This window comes from Meriones unguiculatus, chromosome 2, assembly GCF_030254825.1.
Source record: "Meriones unguiculatus strain TT.TT164.6M chromosome 2, Bangor_MerUng_6.1, whole genome shotgun sequence".
Taxonomy (NCBI): Eukaryota; Metazoa; Chordata; class Mammalia; order Rodentia; family Muridae; genus Meriones; species Meriones unguiculatus.
In genome coordinates, this window is record NC_083350.1 from 119,402,020 (window position 1) to 119,422,395 (window position 20,376).

A 20,376-nucleotide genomic window follows, 5' to 3' on the forward strand; every position below is an offset into this window, starting at 1 on the left:
GTTTTTCTTTGAAAATTTTATACCTGTACATAAGGTATTTGGTCATTTTCAACACCCCCCACCACCACTTTTTCTAATCTTCCCTTGCTCACTAAGACCTTCCTTCTTTGCAGCAAGCTCCTCTCACTCTTGTGTCTTTTGTTTGTTTGCTTATTTATTTAGGCTTTAAAATTTTTATTTTGCGTCCATGTGTTTTGCCTACACGTATGTTTATGCACAAGTGCATGCCTGGTACCCACTAAGACCAGAAGAGTGGGGCCAAATCCCCTGGAATTAGAGTACAGGAGGATGTGGACCAATATGAGGATAATAGGAACACATCAAAAATAATATTTAATTAATTCTCTGAGAATATTTCATTTAACACATTAAGTGTGTGTGTGTGTGTGTGTGTGTGTGTGTGTGTGTGTGTGTGTAGGTCAGAGGACGACTTTGTTGAGTTAGTTTTTCTCCTTCCATCTCTATATGGATTCTGGGGATCACACTCAGCTTACACGACAAAGCCCTCTACCCACTAGCCACCTTACCAGCCCTGGGTATGTATACATTTCAGTTCTCAAGTGCCATGACCAAACCCTGAGAGGAGACTATCTGATCTGACCTCCTTTCTCTATTAAGATTCTCTACAGGGAACGAGGAGGAAAATGTCCTTCCTGTTTGCGCCCAGCCTCTCCCTGTACCGGAAGGAGAGCGGCATCATATGTCTGAAAGTCACAACTAAGTGTCCTTGGGCACATTTAGCTCTAGGAAATCAATGCCGTTGAGTTCGTGCCATAACTCTGGACCTTAGCTAGGTGTGGCGCGTTGAGGCTTTGTGCATCTTTGCATTTTCTCTGTGGCCTGGAGACCAGTACCCAGGCTTGGACTCTGCAAATGGGAAGTTGTCACCAAAAGAATGACCCGAAGCTGAGCTCAACGTTATTTGGCACAGGGCTAGAGAAGCGGCTCAGTGATTGAATACTCGTCTAGAAAGTGCTTGACCCAAGTCAGTTCTACCAGTAAGACTTGTTTAAAATGTCTTTAAATACCTTAAAACGTTAATGGAATATACCTTAGTCTTCTACCGCTTCTTGTCAAAAATCAAGAGATTTAAAAACAACACGCGCCCTCGGCTAGGAACCAGGGGTCTCCCCACCCCCAGCCCACCTTCAGAGACTCAGAGCCCGAAGCCGTGACATCACCAGCCTCCAAATGCAACACAGTAAGTTCTCTCCCTCCCATTCCTCCCCCACCCCAACTCCCCACCTTCCCATCCCACTCCCTCCCCCCATCTGCCTATAATCTCGCATGAGATCTGGTGTGATTGCTCAGGCATTCCTCAGGCCCCAATCCATCTGCCAAGGCACTCTTCCTCAGAAACCCTAATAGTCTCATCTACTTGAAATGGCTCAGGCGTCCCACCCAGCTGAAGGCAAGGTCCCGGAAGAACGCCTGGGAAGAGAATTGAGGAGGCAGGAATGGGAGGAAGGGGAAGGGGCCGTAGCAGTCTTCAGTTCTCAGAGGAAGGAGACAAAGAGGGGCAGAAACAGAAACAAAAACCGGAAAAGAAAACGAATACACTTCTCCGGACCAACAAAACTGTAGCGATGACTGAGTTTTTATTTCTGGAGAGAATCTTAAAAGCCACAAACAGATAAGAGCTCTGTAAGAGAAAATGCCCACTTTAGAGCCAGTTCCCGTCGCTGAGCAACGGAGGCAAGGGGAGGCACGGAAAGAGATGGGTTTCAAATACGCTGACCAAGACCCCCAAGGAAAAAGGATGAAGGGATATCTGAGCCTGAAAAGTTCTTGCCTTGGAAGCTTGAGGATGTCCAGTTTGATCTCCTGAACCAAATGAAATATTGGCACAGCACACACCCACAAGATACCAGTCATAGACAGCTACCAGAATACCTTTTGCTAGGTGAACAAGAATTCCAGTGTTTTGTGAAGTCAGTTGTAATATGAAATATTAATCCCATCTTGACTACTCTCCCCGCTCCTCTCAGCAGGACGAGAAAAAAATATCTCTGAGAAAAATACAATCTCACAATTTAACAAAAGTAAAAACCAGAGAGTAAGTCATCCTAGCTATCTAGTAACTAAACCAATGTTAAGAAAAAAACAGCAATAAAACAAAGCAAACCAAAAAAGTAAACGATGAGGTTTGTTTGGCAGTGGGTGGAGAAAGAGGCAGGCAGAAAATGTCAGTGGAAGTGAGGCAACTGTAACCTTGTGCCGCCTGAACTCCTTCTCCAAAGGACTTGCTTTCATCAGTACTTGGGATACTGAAGAAGTTGCTCCCCAGACCATGGCAAACAAACTTTACAACAGTGGATCTCAGCCTTCCTCATGCTGTGACCCTTTAATGCAGTTCCTCATGTTGTCGTGAGCCCCAACCATAAAATTGTTTTTGCTGCTACTTCACTGCTGTAATATAGCCACTGTCGGGAATCATAATGTAAATGTCTGATATTTCTGATGGTCTTAGGTGACCCCTGTGAAAAGGTCATTTGGCCTCAGGGTGGGAGACCCACAGGCCTCACAACGCACTCCTGTAAACTCTGCTCCCAGTAGTTGAGGCAGGAGGATTGATTGCTTCAAGGTCAACTCCAGTCAGGGCTTCAATGGCAAAACCCCTCTCCAAAACAGAAAGGACTGGGTTTAGAGGCTGATTAGGCTTTCTTCCTTTCTCCCTCTTCCAAGTATCTGGGCAAGCCCTGTTCTTTCTGACGCTGAGGTGAGGCCATTTTAAATCGGCTTGGGAGAGGGTTAAGAGGGAATCTGTATTCTGAAGGACTTATTGCCAGCTAGGGGTGTGTCTTAGTTAGGATTTCTTTCACTGCAACAAAACACCACGACCAAAAAGGGTTTAGTTGGCTTACACTTAAGAATCCTAGACAGGAACTCAAGCAAGGCCTGGATCCTGCAGGAGCCATGCAGAGGGCATTGAAGTACTCCCCCTGGCTTGCTCAGCCTGCTTTCTTATAGAACCCAGGACCACCAGCCCAGGTATGGCACCACCCACCATGGTCTGGGCCCTCCTCCACCAATCACTAATTGATAAAATGCCCTACAGCTGGATCTCATGGAGGCATGTCCTCAACTGAGGTTACTTCCTCTCTGATGATGTCAACTTGTGTCCAGTTGACAACAAATCAGCCAGTACAGGGTACAAACAACAATAATCCTCCACCGATTAAAGAAGTAAAAGGCAGGGAAGTTTGATAGTTCATCAAAGCCGAAGTTTACTCAAAGAGGTCTGTTTTATTAGAGTTTAAAGAGAAAAACCCTAGAGCAGGTAAACTGCAATCTCAGCAGTTACCCAGAGGGGAATGGAAGAGGAAAGTGAGGGGTGTGTGTGCACCACTTGAATTAAGCTGGCAGAGCAGTCAGCTTTTGGGCAGCAGGCAGCCACATGACACAGAAGGGTCTCTTTGTTTGTTCTTTGAGACAGGGTTTCTCTGTGTAGCCCTGGCTGCCCTGGAGCTCGCTCTGTAGACCAGGCTGGCCTCGAACTCAGAGACCTGCCGGCTTCTGCCGCCCAAGTGCTGAGCCTGAAGGTGTGTACCACCAGGCAGGGCTGATACCAAAAGGGTCATTAGAAGGAGAGCAAGGCACAAAGGGTTGGAAAAAACGTCCTTAGAGAAGATGCAGAAAGAGGAGAAATGAAAGTTGCAGTTATCTGAGTAATTCAGTGAATCAGGCTGAATTACAAAGCTACATGACTGCACTGTAAGAGCCTGTGCTAGAGGCAGGAATTCTGGGAAGGAAAGAATCTCTCTCTCTCTCTCTCTTTTTAAACATCATTCATTTTTTATTACAAATAGAGTTTATGGAGGTAGTGTCCAATATCTTATCAGTTTCCATAGAAACAAAGCTTCTAGAACTATGTCAGACAATGCATTTGTGCAGATGAGGTAGCTCTCTATACTCAGGCATTAACCCCCTGTCTCTTTAGCAGGCCTTAAAGCAGAGGTTCTCCACCTGTGGGCCTCAACCCCCAAAGACCAGCAGAAAGTGTAGATATTTACATTAGAGTTCTTCACAGTAGCAAGTTCACAGTTATGAAGAGACAATGAAAATAATTTTATGGCTGGGAGTCACCACAACACGAGGAAAGCATCTCAGCTTTAGGAAGCTTGAGAACCACTGCCTTTAAAGTGAGCCCACCTTCCTCACTGTGGCCCTGTCTTCTTGAGGGTTGGTCACTGGGACTGGCCTAAACCGGATGAATGTCTGGATTGATTTATCTTTCCTGGAGCTGGGAGTTAGGTCTGCACCAAGGCCAGGGATTTCATCCTCTTAACCAGAAGGAACTATTTTTCCCTTAATGGGCCTTTTACTGTTGCTACGACAAACTGATAACCCTGAATGAAATGGCCCAATTGGCACTTAAAAAAAAAAAAAGTCTAAGATATCAATCAATCTCATTTTTAAAAAAATCGATCTGTACTCCGTAAGCCTAGTTTGGCTGCATCTTTTAGTAAAAGGATACGGAGGAAGTTTGGGGAGGAGGATCTCAGATGCAATATCCAGGTAATAAAATTTCCATCCGGTAAACATTTTTCTTTATAGGAAGCAGCTGTAAGATGCTATTTAGGGAATATAGATTGCTGATGAAATTCAGAGATCATTATCTCTTCTTTTCTCTAGTTAGATGATTCAGATTCCCCTTCGCTGGTAAAGCTACAGTCCCTTCTAATCCTCAGGGAGGGGATGGGAAGCAAGGCTCTCTGAACAGGTGAAATTGCTTTTATTGTTGTTTGATTCAGAGAGGGGACGTTATGCCTTCAGCTCTTCGGTGCTGAAGGCATTAATACAGTACCTTCCTCACCAGAGATACGACAAAAACTTACGTCATTCTTCCTGCCCTTCAGTGAAGGGTTCTGCTACATGAACAATGGACTAGCTCCTTGGAAAGAATGTGTGGGCAAAGTGCAAGCGGTTTCCCCTCCTGCTGGCCTCTAAAAGCGCATAGTCACTGTCTGAACTGTACTGCTTACATCTGTGGCTTTCTCACACAATACTAATGGGCCACCATTGATGTAGTTAGAGTGGTTGCTTTCCCAATAAGTCACTTTTTATTTTGTTCTGTTTTCTTTTGTTTTTGTTTTTCAAGACAGGGTTTCCCTGTGTAGCCCTGGCTATCCTGGGCTCACTTTGTAGACCAAGCTGGTCTCAAACTCACAGCAATTCACCTACCTCTGCCTCCCCAATGCTGGGTTTAAAGGCATGCACCATAGGGCCCAGCTCCAATAAGTCACTTGTAACATCATCTAGGCAGATGAATAATTTTTATTTACCAGCGTGAATTATGTCGCTGATGCAGGTCCTGAATTGCTAAAAACTCATGTGGGTTTATTCTAGCCTCCCCATCACTCAAACTAGCTGGCAACAGGGGTATCAAGGCAGGTTCCAGGCAAGAGCCAGATACCAGTGACTTTGGCTAGAAGCGTAACAGTTACTCATTCAGAGGACAGCTGCCTTTAAGCAGCAGCCACGAAAGCATCCATTAATATAAACAAAATGACAGAGACAGGGTTTTTGAGAGAGACTGCGTTTGTGCCTCCCCTAGCTTTGTTAGCTAAATAAACTACTATACAAACTATTTTTTTTTCCTGTACCAGGCACTCCCATCGGATGGTTGTAACCTTTATTTCCTCTTCTTACCCAACACAGAATTAGCTATTTCCTCTTTTTGTTTAACAGGAGCTGCACACACACACACACACACACACACACACACACACACACACACAATTTCCTGAAGTTAGAATAAGGAAGGAGCAAGGAAGACAATCTAAATATGAAAAATGAAGGTGGCTCTCAGATCTCTATTGAGCTGAAAAATTCCTCTTCTGGATCATTGTTCTGTACTAAAATAACTGGATGGGCTTCAGAGTTTCCAGTGAAACTTCGATGCCTGGGTTGGGGGTAGGGCAGCTGTGGCTCAGAGGCAGTGTCAAGAAACAGGAAATACAGTTTACTATGCTCCTCTTCCTGCTTTCATAACTTGGTGTTGGAGAGAGTCCCACTCTGAACAGAGTGGAATTCAGACGCTTCAACAGAAGTTGATGGACAACGCCCCACAGCTCTCGCCTTAAAAAAGGGAGAGAGAGAAAGAGAGAGAGGTTTATTCTGGAGCCAAATTAGAGTAACCGAGACCCAGGAAACAGGAAGGTAGATCACCTCAGATTCCACGTTCCTAAAGTGGAAGCAGTTTCGTCAAACTTTACAGTAGCAGAACAAGGAAAGTCATGAATCAAGACAAAAAATACTTGGTGGAAGTTGAACATGGTGACGTGTGCCTTGAATCTCAGCACTCAGGGAAGTAGAGGAACTGTGAGTTCGAGGCCAGCCTGATCTACAGAGCGAGTCCAGGACAGCCAAGGCAACACAGAGAGAAACTGTCTCAAACAAACAAACAAACACTTGTTGGATAATTATAATAGTGGTTACAACAAAATGTGCGAGTCTCTCCTACAGGTCTCAACACTGTCTGATGACAGCCTTGGCTCTTTAGTAGGTAGAAACTAGTAGTTTTCTAAGTTAATAAACTCTAGAATATTTCTGTTAGTTACAGGATGTTAGTTCCAACACAGAGGTGGGTAAAAAATGCCTATTCAGGGAGCTAAGGCTAGCCCAAGGAAATGAAGATTTAGGCTACGGGGTCAGCAACTTCCTAAACTTTCCATACCCACTCAAGGCTTTATCAGGTGATCAGCCTATGCAGATAGCTTCTTTCCACAAATTCTAGCTTACACAGTGGTTTTCTGGTGAGCAGGAGGTCTGCTTGCAGAGCCAGGGAGAAGAGAATTGTGACTGGAAAAGAAAATAGACATCAAACTAGATGGGCAATTCCGGTTACTACATGATATTTTCAGCTCAATTTGCCATTTGATCACACCCCAAAGACTCACATTTTTTTTTTTTTTGCTGGTGACTATCAGAAAGAAATTTAAATTAAAAGCCAAGAGATCTTCCGCCCAGGCTTGCTAAGATGATAATTAATTGGTGAGCTTCTACAAGGAGAAAAAGTTCACAGATGTCACTGCATGCTCAGCAGACTCCTGTCATTGGAAGCATCAAGAATGAGTAGCCAAGGGAACACAGAAGGCACACGGGGGCAAGTGACAACAGAGTGTCACAGACCAACTCTGTAGAGACAGAGGTAGACATGTCCATTGGAGTAGAAGGAACAGAAACTGAATCTTACTATGAGTTAACAGAATAGCCTTGCTTGGGAATGTATGAGAGAGATATTATGGGGACCTTTGTAAACACTTGGTTGGTTGGTTGGTTGGTTGGTTGGTTGGTTGGTTGGTTGGTTGGTTAGGTGCTTGCTTGCTTGGTTTTCTGAGGCCTCTATAGAAAACCAAGGGCTTGTTTTTGATGAGTAAAAATCCCAGCGGATATCTTTAACTCTTTCCCTAAGTGTGCTCTTGCTTTTAGAGGCTATAATAAGCAAATGCTCTTAAGTGTTTCTCTGTCATAGTACAGAGGGGATCACATCCAGTCCCTGGAATCCTTTGGCACGGAATTAACAAAATATGCCACAGATTTAAGGGATCTATTGCCCACCGAGTTGCTACAAAAAAAGATACTGTCAAAGCTGCTTAGGGGTCTCGCTTTCCTGAAGGAAGCACGCCAGTTGTTAGCTGTGGGGTATTGTAAATTTGGTTCAGGGTTTAATTCCCATCACTCTTTATTCCTGTGTATTTTTATTCCTTTGAGACTTAATTCATCATGTGCTATTCGGTGAGGGACCCTTCAAGATTCATATCTCAATTAGTTTGCCCTCCAGACAGTCTGGTTTTGCATTTTTTTTATGTGTGAGTACGCATCTATACAGCAGAGTCGTGTGCGTCAAGGCCAGAGAGCAACTTTCAGGAGCTGCTTCTCCCCCTCCACTGTGTGTGTCACAGGGGTTAAACCCAGGTTGTCAGGTTTGGTCATGAGTGCCTTTACCCACTGAGCCCTCTCACTGGGTTTGTTTACTTAATCTTTAAAAAAAAAGATTTCTTCGTTTTTATCCAAGAGTGGGAGTGTCTGCATGTATTACATACGTGTCTGGTAAACGTGGAGTTCAGAAGAGGGTTTGCATCCCTCAAAACTGGGCTTACACATGAAGCTGCCATGCAAGAGCTGGGAACCCAGGTTCTCTGTAATAACAGCAAACGCTCTTACCCGCTGAGCCATCTCCCCACCCCCTGTGTTTACTTTTATTGAACTACTTGGCACCCCACCATCCCCTGTGCCTGGTTTTGTTTTCTATTCCTTCTTTGTTTTTGATCCACTTCCCTATATCAGTTCTGGTAGGCTTTTTGGTTTTTTTGCCCCCACCCCCCAGGCAGGATTTCTCTGTAGCCTTGGTTGTCCTGGACTAGCTTTGTAGACCAGGCTGGCCTTGAATTCTCGTTGATCTGACGGCTGCTGCCTCATTTGTTTTTGAGACAGAATTTTACTAGTTTGCCCTGGCTGGCCTCAATCTCACGGCAATTCTACTGCCTCAGCCTCACAAGTTCTTGAATCACAGATGTAAACTAAAGCGCCAGGCATGGGGATCGGTTCCAGCACACACACAATATATGCCTTGAATCTGGCACTTGGGAGGTATAGGCACAAAGATCAGGAGTTTGAGGTCATCCTCAGCTATAACTAGTTGGAGATACTATCTGAACAAAACAAAAAACAGAAGAGACAGGCAGAGCTATATTGTTAGTATTTAGATTAAAATGGCCTGCACACAACCAATCTTAAATCCACTGAGGTTTGTTGGAGAGAGGGAAGAAAATGCAAGAAAAGAGAGGAGCAAAAGAGCAAGAGAGAAGGGGAGTGGCAGACAGGTCACTATGTACCTGGCCCAGATGATGTCATAGGACGCAGGTACTGACAAAGAATGTTGTCAGGATCCTAAAGGTCCATAAGGGAAGACCAGTTGAATTGCCTGCACAGCATAACATGCATGGCTTTAGGGATTTATTACTGCCAGTAGGTTACCATCATCAGTCTTTGTAAGGATGCCCTGTGATGACATATTGTCTTGTTCCTCTTTCCTTGACTCACCCCTACTCTATTTATAAGAATTTATCCTAGTGTGGCAGCAACACATACACTTGAATATATCTCCACCCATGTTAAAAAATGATGTTACTGTACATTTGTAGTTTACAATGTGAAAAAACATAAGTGAATAATCATGAGGGCAATACTGAACTGAAAGGATTCAGAATTCTGTGTCCTTGTTCCCTGGATTCTACAGCTTCTTTGTCAGTAGTGAATTCATCAAAAATGTGGGAAACAGCCTGTGCTCCTGGATGAGGAGACAGTCTAGAACTCTGTGGGCTTCTGGGTGAATGCTTTTCCTCTTCTTTTTCCCCAACTATACTCATGCACCAAAATCTGCCTGTAGAAAGGCCAGCAGACCTAACCAGGCACCTCTCACAGAGTTACTTCCTACCCATAGGCTCAGCTGACTTTTGCCCTAAAAAGAGACATTATTTTTACTATAATGTTCCCTGTATGCCCTTCGCTATTTCTGTCTTCCAAAGAAATTCACTATAGGATGTGATTGAATCAGTAGTTCAAGACAATGGAGCCTGCTTTACAAGGCTTGTAAAAACCTTTGGAGGAGAGTCTATCAAACCCTTTTCTATGTAATATCCTCTCTTCAGCCTAAGCAGCTGATGTCTGAAACTAGCACTGCCAGGTCACACTTTCTTGTTGAAATCGTTTATAAACTCTAGGTTGTGTCCTTTCATCTTGGAGGATACCTTAAAAAAATCCACAACACACTCACTATCCTTCAACACGCTGGCTTTTTGAGGCCAGGATCTTCTTCTCCAGTGCTCTTAACCTCTGTCCCATTGCTGGGTTGTTTGTGAAGCTGTTTGCTGCTATGAGTGGCAGCACAGAATCGATTACAGCCCTAGGAGATTATTGCTGATACAGGAGAACATTATTGATTCTCGTGAATGGATCTTGTATCTGGGCATTCTTGCTAAATTCTCTGATCAGATCTATTGCCTTTCTTACAGATCATCTCATCTTCAAGAAGTGAGCGAAAAAGAGAAGAGAGCAAAGTAAAAAAAGGGAGGGGGCAGGGTAAAAAAGAAAGAGAAACCGTACACCCTTTCTGAAAGAACCAAGAAGAGGCCAACAGTCCAGTGGTCAACATATGGCAAGAGCCACAGCAGATCGAACCTCGGCAGAGAGCCTGGTCTTATAACCCCGTGGTCAATTGTAATGGCACAGGTAGTCTCTGCTTTGCTTTTCAGCTATTAGCCTGTTCAATTCTGCTAAATGCATCCCTATAATTACCTTTAGCTTTCTTATTCATATGTGAATTCCTTTGAGCTATATAATTAAAATGTTGTTTGGAATGTGTGATGCTACCAAAGAGTGAAAGCCTTTGTGATGCTTTAGTCAGCATGCACGATAGTAGCCAGTGCTCCTTAGCAAGGTCTTCCTGCTTTTGTTTTCTAACAGCTGTATTTATCCTCTCGACAGCCTCTCTGATATTCACAACGGGGACGAAAATGTTAGCTCACATATTAAACGGGGAAGTGGGATAGTTGAATCCCTTGAGTGCTTTCTGGAATGATGACTTTTCAAAACTGATCAACTCAGACTGACTCCTGCTTCCGGATGATCCGGATTCACTGCTAAGAGACTGAGTGCATCAAGACACACGTCATTTCCTAAACCGAACAAAATATGCAATATCAAATTATGTTCCCTCAGGAGAAAAAACTTGGAAAATATTTCTACACAAACATGTGACTATGGTAGTTGGCTATGACTCACAACTGTCACCAGAGACCTAGTGCCTTTAGAGGCAAGTTCTTGAAAATAACCAAGTTGAAGGGGAGGGAGGGTGCTGGGGAGATGGCTCAGTGGGTAAAGTGCCTGCTGCAAGTCTTGCTGTCTGGCCAGCCTAACCTAATTGGTAGGCCTTAGACTTAGTGAGAGAATGTCTCAAAAAACCAGGCAGACGCCTCCTGAGGACTGACACCCAAGGTTGACCTCCAGTTGACACAGACACTCTCTCTCTCTCTCTCTCTCTCTCTCTCTCTCTCTCTCTCAGTCTTTCTCTCTTTCTCAGGGGAAAAGTGAAAGAACAAAGAAAGATGAAAGAAAGAAATCGGTTAGAATTAAAATGCATTCCTAGAAAGTCCAAAGTTCACTGAAGTCACAAGTAATTTCTACCAGAATAGAAGGAGAGTACTTGGTGACATTTAAACGAACATGCTTTAAACACTACCAAACCTGTTCCTACATACGGTTTTTTGCAAGCTAAATGGAACTCAGAGATAAATATACAATGGAAACGTGGCAATTAATCCTTGTGAAAGGGACAGAATTCTGTGTCTGTGAGGAAGAGGGAGCAATCGGTCTGCAAGGATGGAATAGCCTTGCCTGGACACAGAGTCGGCAGCACACAATATGAAACACAGTGGTTTATACAGAAAGAAAAAGGACTGACTTAAAAGCAACAGCACTCATCTTTGTGAAGGTAATCCTCTGCTATTTCACCAGGAAACGCACAGGGAAGAATGGAAATTCTTCGGACAAGCCAGCGGAGTAGTGGTTCGACGCAGTTGTCTTTAAAGAACGGCACTCTCAGTGGGATAGCCCAGTCCCTGGAGACTGTACACATACTTGACAACACATCCTGTGTCACGAGTCTGTGTATCACTCTGAGCTACTAACGGAGCATACTCTCTCTCCTTTTAAAACAATTTTTTTTTTTTTAATCTATGTGCATTGAGGCACACTGCATTCGACAGGTGTTCAGGCCTGGAAAGCTTTGTGCTTTAAAGTAAGATGATATGTGATTTAGGATTTTCAGCTCTTGCTGGACACAGCCATCAGCGTGTGGTTTGGCTGTCTAGAACATACAACTTACTCTAATTGAACCGTGGTGCCCTGAGCTGCTTCAGTCTAGACCAATTACTCTAACCCCCAAATTCGACTTCTAACTCCGCCAGATGCCATTTGACAATGGATTCTCTAGCACCGAGAACCCTGCCAAGCGCTCATCGTGTTGTTGTATAATTACGGCTTTTGAGCACTCAGTGTGGCATTATTAGCTCAAGCTGGAGCTCATTTGGCGTATGTAATTATAGTGCACTCGACAGAGCGCGCTGGCCTGGGGGGTAGCTCTGCCGCTATTTTTATCTACGTCGGTTGACAGTGTACGTAGTTATTACCAGGACTGTAAACTTCGAGAAAGTCTGACAAGCAAACTACACTGGCGAGTCCCTTTAGACCAGCCAATTTCACGCTGTATTGACAGCTGTCATTCCACCTAATGATGACTGCACGTTAACATCATTTGAACAACAGTTTCAAGTTTAATTTTTTTTTTTAATGTTTCTTTCTCTTGAGGATGCCTGGGAGAAAAATGACCAAGGGCAAACAAGGAGAGAAGTGTGACATTTTGAAGACCTCTTCTGCTGGGACGTTATAACTCGTTACGTTAATTTTATTCACTTATCTTTGTTTTGTTTTCGTTCTTTGAGACAGTTTTTTTCTCTGTGTAGCCTTGGTGTGCTCCGGCCAGCGGAGCTTGTTATTCCGGGGGATAGAAGGGAATCCGATCCTGTGAAAAGATGAGCTGAGAGAAAGAAATGAGTCCAAGCAAACAGGCGCTTGTCAAGGACCGACTTTACTGAGCAGAATCAGCTTTTATATAGGGTTCAGGATGAGGAAGTAGGGTGGGTGAAAAATTACAAATTCTTCTCGGCCAGGGGCCTGAAACATCTTGTGATGAGCCATGGTTCTGTGAGCACATCTCTGCTGTTACCAAGCAGTATGTTTACCGCAGGTAAGGAAACAGGCAAGTTGAGGCAGGTTGATGAGTTTCTACAGGTGGTCTCTGACATCTCCAAGCAGTATGTTTACTGCAGGTAAGGGAATGGGCATCTCCAAGCAGTATGTTTACTGCAGGTAAGGGAACAGGCAAGTTGAGGCAAGTTGGTGAGCTCCTACAGGTGGTCTCTGAAGTTGGCGAGCTCCCTCAGGTGGTCCCGGACATTGGTGGTCCTGGACTCACTTTGAAGACCAGGCTGACCTCAAACTCCCAGACGTGCCCTTGCCTCAGCCTCCCGAGCGCCGGGATTAATGGTGTGAGCCACCACGCCTGGCTTTATCTCATTATATTTTAATAATGCCTACGGCAGATTCATTCTTCAGCAAATGGCACTTCTAAGTCATCATTATGACATTTATAGATCTCACAGCCCCAAGCACTCTGTTTTACAGGCACAGGTAAGCAATTGCAATCCTGCGTGTGTTCTGAAGGATTGTGGGTATCCGGGTGGGGCCCAAGACAGGAAACGCCTTTCCTAGCTAGCTGTCCCTCATTCACTTGTCCATCTGGGGGACAGTGGGTCACTTTGCTTCCACATACATCTTGCTCTCAGATTTAAACACATTACAAGCTTAACCTATCTATACACATATATACATACATACATCTTGCTCTCAGATTTAAACACATTACAAGCTTAACCTATCTATACACATATATACATACATACATATGGCACTCAATAGAAACATTATCAATAGTCAAAGACCATGAATCTTTTAAAGAAATGTTTTGAGCCCCCCCCATTTTACCACATGAGCAGCAAGAGTTAATGCTTTCACAGTTGTGAAGTTCTGTGACCCAAAAAACTCTCTTTAATTGTGCAGTATACATTCCATTTTTATTTCAAAGTACCCAACGGCTTAATTCATTGAGATAAATTTTTGAGAAAGAAACTTCAATTTTATAACTACTCATAATTTACATTTTAACAATATACATTTAAGCCATCTGTCATGGCTACTTTCCATCTCAAGATACACATAAAAGTAATTTTCACTTACAGGGTTGAAAGTTTATATGCTAATACAGACAAGAGAATTACTTTAATTCAATAAAAGGCTGGAGAATTATGTCAAATAGATGCTTACTGGCATAATCAGCTAATAAAGTTACAGAGGGCCTTTATTTCATGTTGGCGTGTTTTAGAGACTGGCTTGACCAGCAAAACACACCACACACGCCACACCACACACACACACACACACACACACACACACACACGCATTTCCTTAGCATTTTCTGAATGCTAAGCCATGTTATAGTAGATTTCTTAAAATACTTCGACACTTTCCATAACTTGATCTTATGGAAGCTAATAACTACTGTGGAACTGAGCGATGGGCTTCACGAGCAAGGCGGGCCTCTCCCTTTCGGCATCAAGGAAGCATGGGGAAGCTGGCGCTGTGGGGGACCGTGGAGATGACCTACCCAGGAATGCCACTCGCCAGCCCAGCGAGGACACCAAGTTCAGAGATACTGATCCAGCTCCTCTCTAAAAGTAAACCCTAACGGCATAACAAGAGGGCCAATCCAAGGGGTTCTCTTGGAAAGTATTTTAATTTGAATAAACGACTCATAACTTACAAAAATATTTATCTAGTGATCACCTAGATAACAGCACCACATACTGCCTGATTATTAAAAAGCCCATCATCTTGAAAATACTTAAGTTCAGCCGGTTCGCTTAAGTTTATTGGAAACCTCGTACAGGAAACATGTATCTTGGATGCTGGGAATGGTTTTTGGAACCAACCGTAGGACGGAAGAAGGGGGCTGGGAGAAAAGAACTGTCAACCCTGTAACCACACACAAGCTGCCAGACACTGTTTAAGCCTCTGTAAGCCACGTCTGAATTCTGTCGGTCCCTACCATTCAGCGAGCAGCTCTTTGAGGTGGAGAACAAGCCTTGTTTACTGATTTACCTCCCAGAGTTCCTTCCATGAATGGCACCAGTGTGGGAAATGCTTCCTGTATATCGCATGACCTTACACACACCATTTCAGATTTCACTGATGTGTGTCCAGTTAACCTTTTGTACAAGTAACAAACATATCTGTAAAACAAGGATTTACACATATATCTTTGCCGTGAAGAAAAAACACAGAAAAAAAAAAAGCATTCATCATGAGTATTTTTTTTATTGTGTATTAATACTTTTTTCTCTGATTTTGAAATATAGTAATCGACAGGCATGCTACAGCCATCCCACTGGGATTCCCTAGATGAGCTGGCAACCTCAGCTGATGAATGTTTTGGCTCCGAGAGGGCTTTTGGTAAGTTGCGTTTGGTTGAGAGGGGAAGTTGCTGGAAAGGTAGGACAGCAAGGACTCAGCTGAGGTCATCGCAGGCAGAGGTCTGCTGACTGGTGTTCTCTTCAGAAGAGCAGGGGACGGGGCTTGGGTGTGATGAGGGGAGGCTCTTGGGAATCACCCAAAAGAAAAGGTGTAGAAGGGAGGGACCCGGGTTCTGCTGCTCGTGGGGTGGAGTGGTGGAGTCCTGGGTGCCATTTGGAATACGAGTTCTGAATGTATGGCTCCTGCTTTTTCTGGGCCCGAGTGCTTCATGCTTTCTTCACTCCCCAAGTTACCTTAGCACAGTGGTTCTCAACCTATGGGTCGAGACCCCTTTGTGGGGTGTGGGTGGGGTGGAGGTGTCAAATGACTCTCTCAGAGGAGTCGCATGTCAGATATCCTGAATATCAGATATTTCCATTACAATTCATAACAGTAGCAAAATTACAGTTATGAAATAGTAATAAAAACAATTTTATGGTTTGGGGGTCACCACAACATGAGGAACTGTCTTAAAGGGTCGCAGTGTCAGGAAGGTTGGGTACCACTGCTTTAACACCAAGGCTTGCCTAGCAATCTACAGCCTTCCACCGCTCGCTTCTACCACCGAAAACAGGACAGCCTTTCACCACACCCAGGACCCAGCTTCCCAGCTGAGCGAATTTTTCAAATGCTCTCCAACCCTCTGTCTAGTTTTACATCAGGATGAACTAGGTTAGTTAACCAAATCTTTTCTGGACTTTGGCTTGCTTGGGCAGAATAGCAAAAACAAACCCCACGGAAGTGGTTTCCTGTGAGGTTGAAAACCAATAACATATGTAAATTGCTGGAGATAATGACATCCGTATGATTTTTTTCCTCCCTTGTGTGGTAGCTGGAGCTCTTAAGATCGGTGTCAACTACATGCCCCATACACACCCAGGAACCTAAACTACGCTTTTAAAATACCTCCCATTTTTTTGCTGGCCATCCTCCACCCCCACCCAAGCTCTGCTACTAGACAGAGTCGCTGCTGGGTAGGTGGCTGGTTCTGAGCCTGTCCAGGGTGATCCATCTCTGCAGCAGGAGGATCCCATTTCCTGTTCCTCCCCTCCCAGGCTGCAGCTTCTTAATGTCATGTTCTGTCCTGAAATAGAATGCTAAGGCCTTTCAGTTTGGCAAACGACAGATACTTAAAACTGCCTTCAAGTATCTAATGGCCTGGGTCATAGCTGGGGTTTCTACAAATGTAATGCTACCCTTAGATGAGCAGTGAAGCTGATGGACATTTTTAGAATAGCCCAGTATCAGAGGCTTACAAAGAAACTGGTTCCATTAAAATACAGTTACTAAATTTTTTGTTTTGTTTTCTTTGTTTTTCGAGACAGGTTTTCTCTGTGTAACATGAGCCCTGGCTGTCCTAGACTCACTTTGTAGACCAGGCTGGCCTCCAACCCTCAGAGCCACCTGCCTCTGCCTCCGAAGTTCTAGGATTAAAGGCATACGCCACCAGACCCAGTTATAGTTACTAAAATATTTTAAAAACAAGTTTGTCACATAGTCAGCATAAACAGTTTTGTTCTTTTGAGAAAAAGATCTCATGTAGCCCAGGCTGACCTTGATCTCACCTTGGCCTCACTGTGCTGACCTTGAACTTCTGATGTTCTACGTCTACCTCCCTTGTATTTGGGGTTACCAAACTCATTACCACCCTAGGTCACTTACGTTTTGCTTTATTTTGAGATAGGGTCTCATTATGTAGATCTGGCTAGCCTGGAACTCATTGTGCAGACCAGCTTCGCCTCTAATTCACAGAGATCTGCCTGCTTCTGCCTTGTGACTGCTGAATTAAAAGTGTGTGCCACCTTCATTTGTATTTTTAATTAACAAAAATACTAACTGTTGCTGGCACAGAGGTCCCTGCACCCACAGGGAAGCAGTAAGAGAACCAAGAATGTTAATCACTCAGGGGCGTCTCCTCAGTGTAGGAGATTAAAAAAAAAAACAAAAACAATCAAATACTTGCATTCTATCCAGAAAACTGAAGAGTGGATTTTGTTAACAACCTGGTGACCTTTCTGCTCCCTGTGGAGTCAGACCTTACCCTCCTTTAGGTATGCAGGCAGACCTCAGCCAAATTCCCCAGAGTGGTTATCCTGGACTCTTCCCTCTCTAGACCATGACCCATCCTTAGGGGAGACGTCACAACAGTTTATGGCCTGCTGACCTCTCTGCTGTCTGGGTCAGAGACCACACTAGTTTCCAGGGCTTTTAGCTACAGAGCCCACTCCCGTGGTCACATGTGAAAGGGTTTCTATGCAGTCACACCTGCTTTACTGTACATCTGGAATTGGGCTGATTGGACTGATTGTTGCCCGGAAACCTTTGCCCAAATTGTACTGTGTTTTAAGTATGCTGACAATGAACCACCTGGCACTACACTCCCCGAAGTCTGATCCAGGCTGATGAAGTCAGTCTGCATTGTGTTTCTGGTCTTATCTCTTCTCGAATCACTGCCTGCTTGGGACTAGTGCTGGGGCCCCCACAAATGAACATGCTTAGTTACACCTGAAATTACAAAGTTATACAGAACTCAAATGATAGCTCAAGATTTCTGGTGCTGCTGTGATGGGATATAAAGTTATTTCAAATTTGAACTCACTACCCCAGGCTGGCCTTGAGCTCACAGCGATCCTCCTTTCTCAGCCTTTCTCAGGATTACAGGGATACACCACCTCATCTGTCTGGTGAATTCTGTAGCAGATAGACATAAACACTGCTAATACTATTGTGGTTTCTGCCTCTAGTCGATAACTGAAAGCAAATCACAATTAAAGATGAGGAAAATTGGACTGGAGATGTGGCTCAGATGTTAGGAACACTGGCTGCTCTTCCAAAGGCCCTGAGTTCAATTCCCAGGAACCGTATGGTGGCTCACAACCATCTATACTGAGATCTGGTGCTCTCTTCTGACCTGGAGGTGTGTGTGCAGGCAGAACACCGTATACATTGAGAGAACCAGGTCTGACACTCCCCAAAGTCACCAGAAACTAGTGACCCCACCCCAAGGTTACCAGGAAGTAGGCCATAGGACACCAATTCCAGAAACAGGGTCATAAGATTTCCTACCCAAGGAACAGTTTTTCCTGAGGATAACCACAAGAATGGGAAAGTATCTTATCTCAGGGTGGGGCATCGGTGCTGGGCAGCCCACTGACCTAACATTCCTGAGGTCTATAGATAGCTCACTCAATGTTAGTTAGCCAATCACTTTGTAACAAGCTTGCTCTTGCTCACCCAATCATGTAACTGTTAAACCAGAAATTCTCGGTCCTTCCTCAAACCCCAATAAAAACCCTACTGTGCAGCTGCTCAGGGCTCTCCGCTCTGATCCACTGTGCTGGTGACGGTGGAGAGACTGGATAAAAGCTCTTTGCTCTTGCGTACGTAGTCCTGCTCCGGGTGGTCTTTGGGGACCTTAAGATCTGGGCATTACAACATAATAAATAAATAAATCTTAAAACCTTCCCCTTTAAGTTTTCAGATCCCTAAACCTACCCTTAAATGTCCAAGCCCCAAGCTGCCCTCTGAAGATCTGCTATAAGGCTTGATGGATAGCTCAGCAGTTAAGCACATTTGCTGCTCTTCCAGAGGACCCGGGTTCAGTTTCCAGCACCCACAGTTCACAACCATTCGTAACAGTTCAGATCTGGTGCCTTCTTCTGACCTCCATGGCGCCAGTCATGGTACACATACATAGGTGTAGCTAGAACACCTATACACATGAAATAAAATTAATACATCTTTTTAAGACCTGTTTTTAGGTTCATTCGAGCAATCCTAAAGAACAGGCCCAATCTCGGTGAGGCTGTGTGAGGCGTCAGGTGATCTCAGCTCAAAATCGAGCCCTACACCCGGCCCTGTGCACTGTCCAAATGAAACAAGCTCTCCGCCAAGGATCTACACTCTAGTTCCAAAGTGGAACTTTCTAATAATTAAAAAAAAAAAAATCCTCAAAGATAGTAATCCACTTCATGAAGTAATGAAATTCTCACCACTGAAAGTGTTCAAAAGCAGTGACATATCACTAAGGGCACTAGTAACAAGAAGGATATTAAGGCTTCATGCGTTTAAACTATGGTGTGAGCCATTTTCTGTGGAGACAGTGGTACACCTTCTGACTCACTGGCTCACTCAGCACAAGGCTGGGTGGTAGGGATTATCTTCCCCTTATCAATGTAGGTTTTTCTTTTCTTTTCTTGTTTTAAACTCCTGACCAATCCATGCGTACTGGTACAGGTCTTTAATCCCAGCGCTTGGGAGGCAGAGTCTGGTAAATCTTTGTGAGTTCAAGCCCGTCCAGGGGCTACCTAGTGAGAGCCTGTCTGAAAAACAAAAACAAACAAACAGCACCCCAACAACAACAAAAAAAAAAACAGCAAAAACATTTCAAATCAAGAGCTTCCAAGCTAAAAGCTCCCATCTGTAAAATGGTGGCACACGCCTGTAAGCCCAGCACTTGGGGAGGCACAGGCAGGCAGATCTCTGTGAGTTCAAGGCCAGCCTGGTTTACAAAACAAGTCCAGGACAGCCAAGGCTACACAGAGAAACCCTATGTCTAAAAATAAACAAAACAAAAACAAAAAATCAAAACAAAAATGGATTTATAGGAATCTTGTTTGGACCTCTGAACTTCAAAAGCCCTGTTAAATTAGCAAGGACAATGATATTCCAAGTATTTGAACTTTATTTCCTATTTGTAGCCTTACAAAAGCTTAACGACATAAGCTTTGCTGTTACCATGCACAGTCTGCAGCTAAGTAAACAGAGGCACAGAGATACTGACACAACTGGCAAGGTTATACCTGCAAACTGGACCTGCACCAGAAGGCAGTCTACGACCACCATGGACTGCTCTCTGACATGCTACCAGCAATTGGGTTTTTGTTTTTTGTTCTTTTTAATATATGGAAGATTTCTCCCCTTTATAAGACACTTAATGTTCAGATATAAAAATAAAACTGTCTGGGTCAAACAGTGGTTTGGGGGGTCATAGAATTCAACTTGGCCTGTAGTTTCATTCTTGTCTTCGTGTTAAATGGTCTGCATCAAAGATCTCTGATTGCCATCCTGATCTACCCTTACATCACGTGTTACTGTCTCTGAAGGAAGAGAGGCTCTCACTCCTTGAGTCTTCTGTCTTCAGTCCCAGTCCTGTTCTGGCTGCTAGGTGAGTCACCAGCAACT

General features: G+C 44.1%; 1 long non-coding RNA gene across 1 annotated transcript; it reads left to right on the top strand.

Moving 5' to 3' along the window:
- The first annotated feature begins 751 nt into the window (after positions 1 to 751).
- LOC132652180 (uncharacterized) lies at positions 752 to 20,278 on the top strand. The gene is made up of 4 exons (XR_009589655.1): positions 752 to 1,201; positions 10,020 to 10,236; positions 15,039 to 15,132; positions 19,893 to 20,278. It is a non-coding gene; the product is annotated as an uncharacterized LOC132652180 (long non-coding RNA).
- The last annotated feature ends 98 nt before the right edge of the window (positions 20,279 to 20,376 follow it).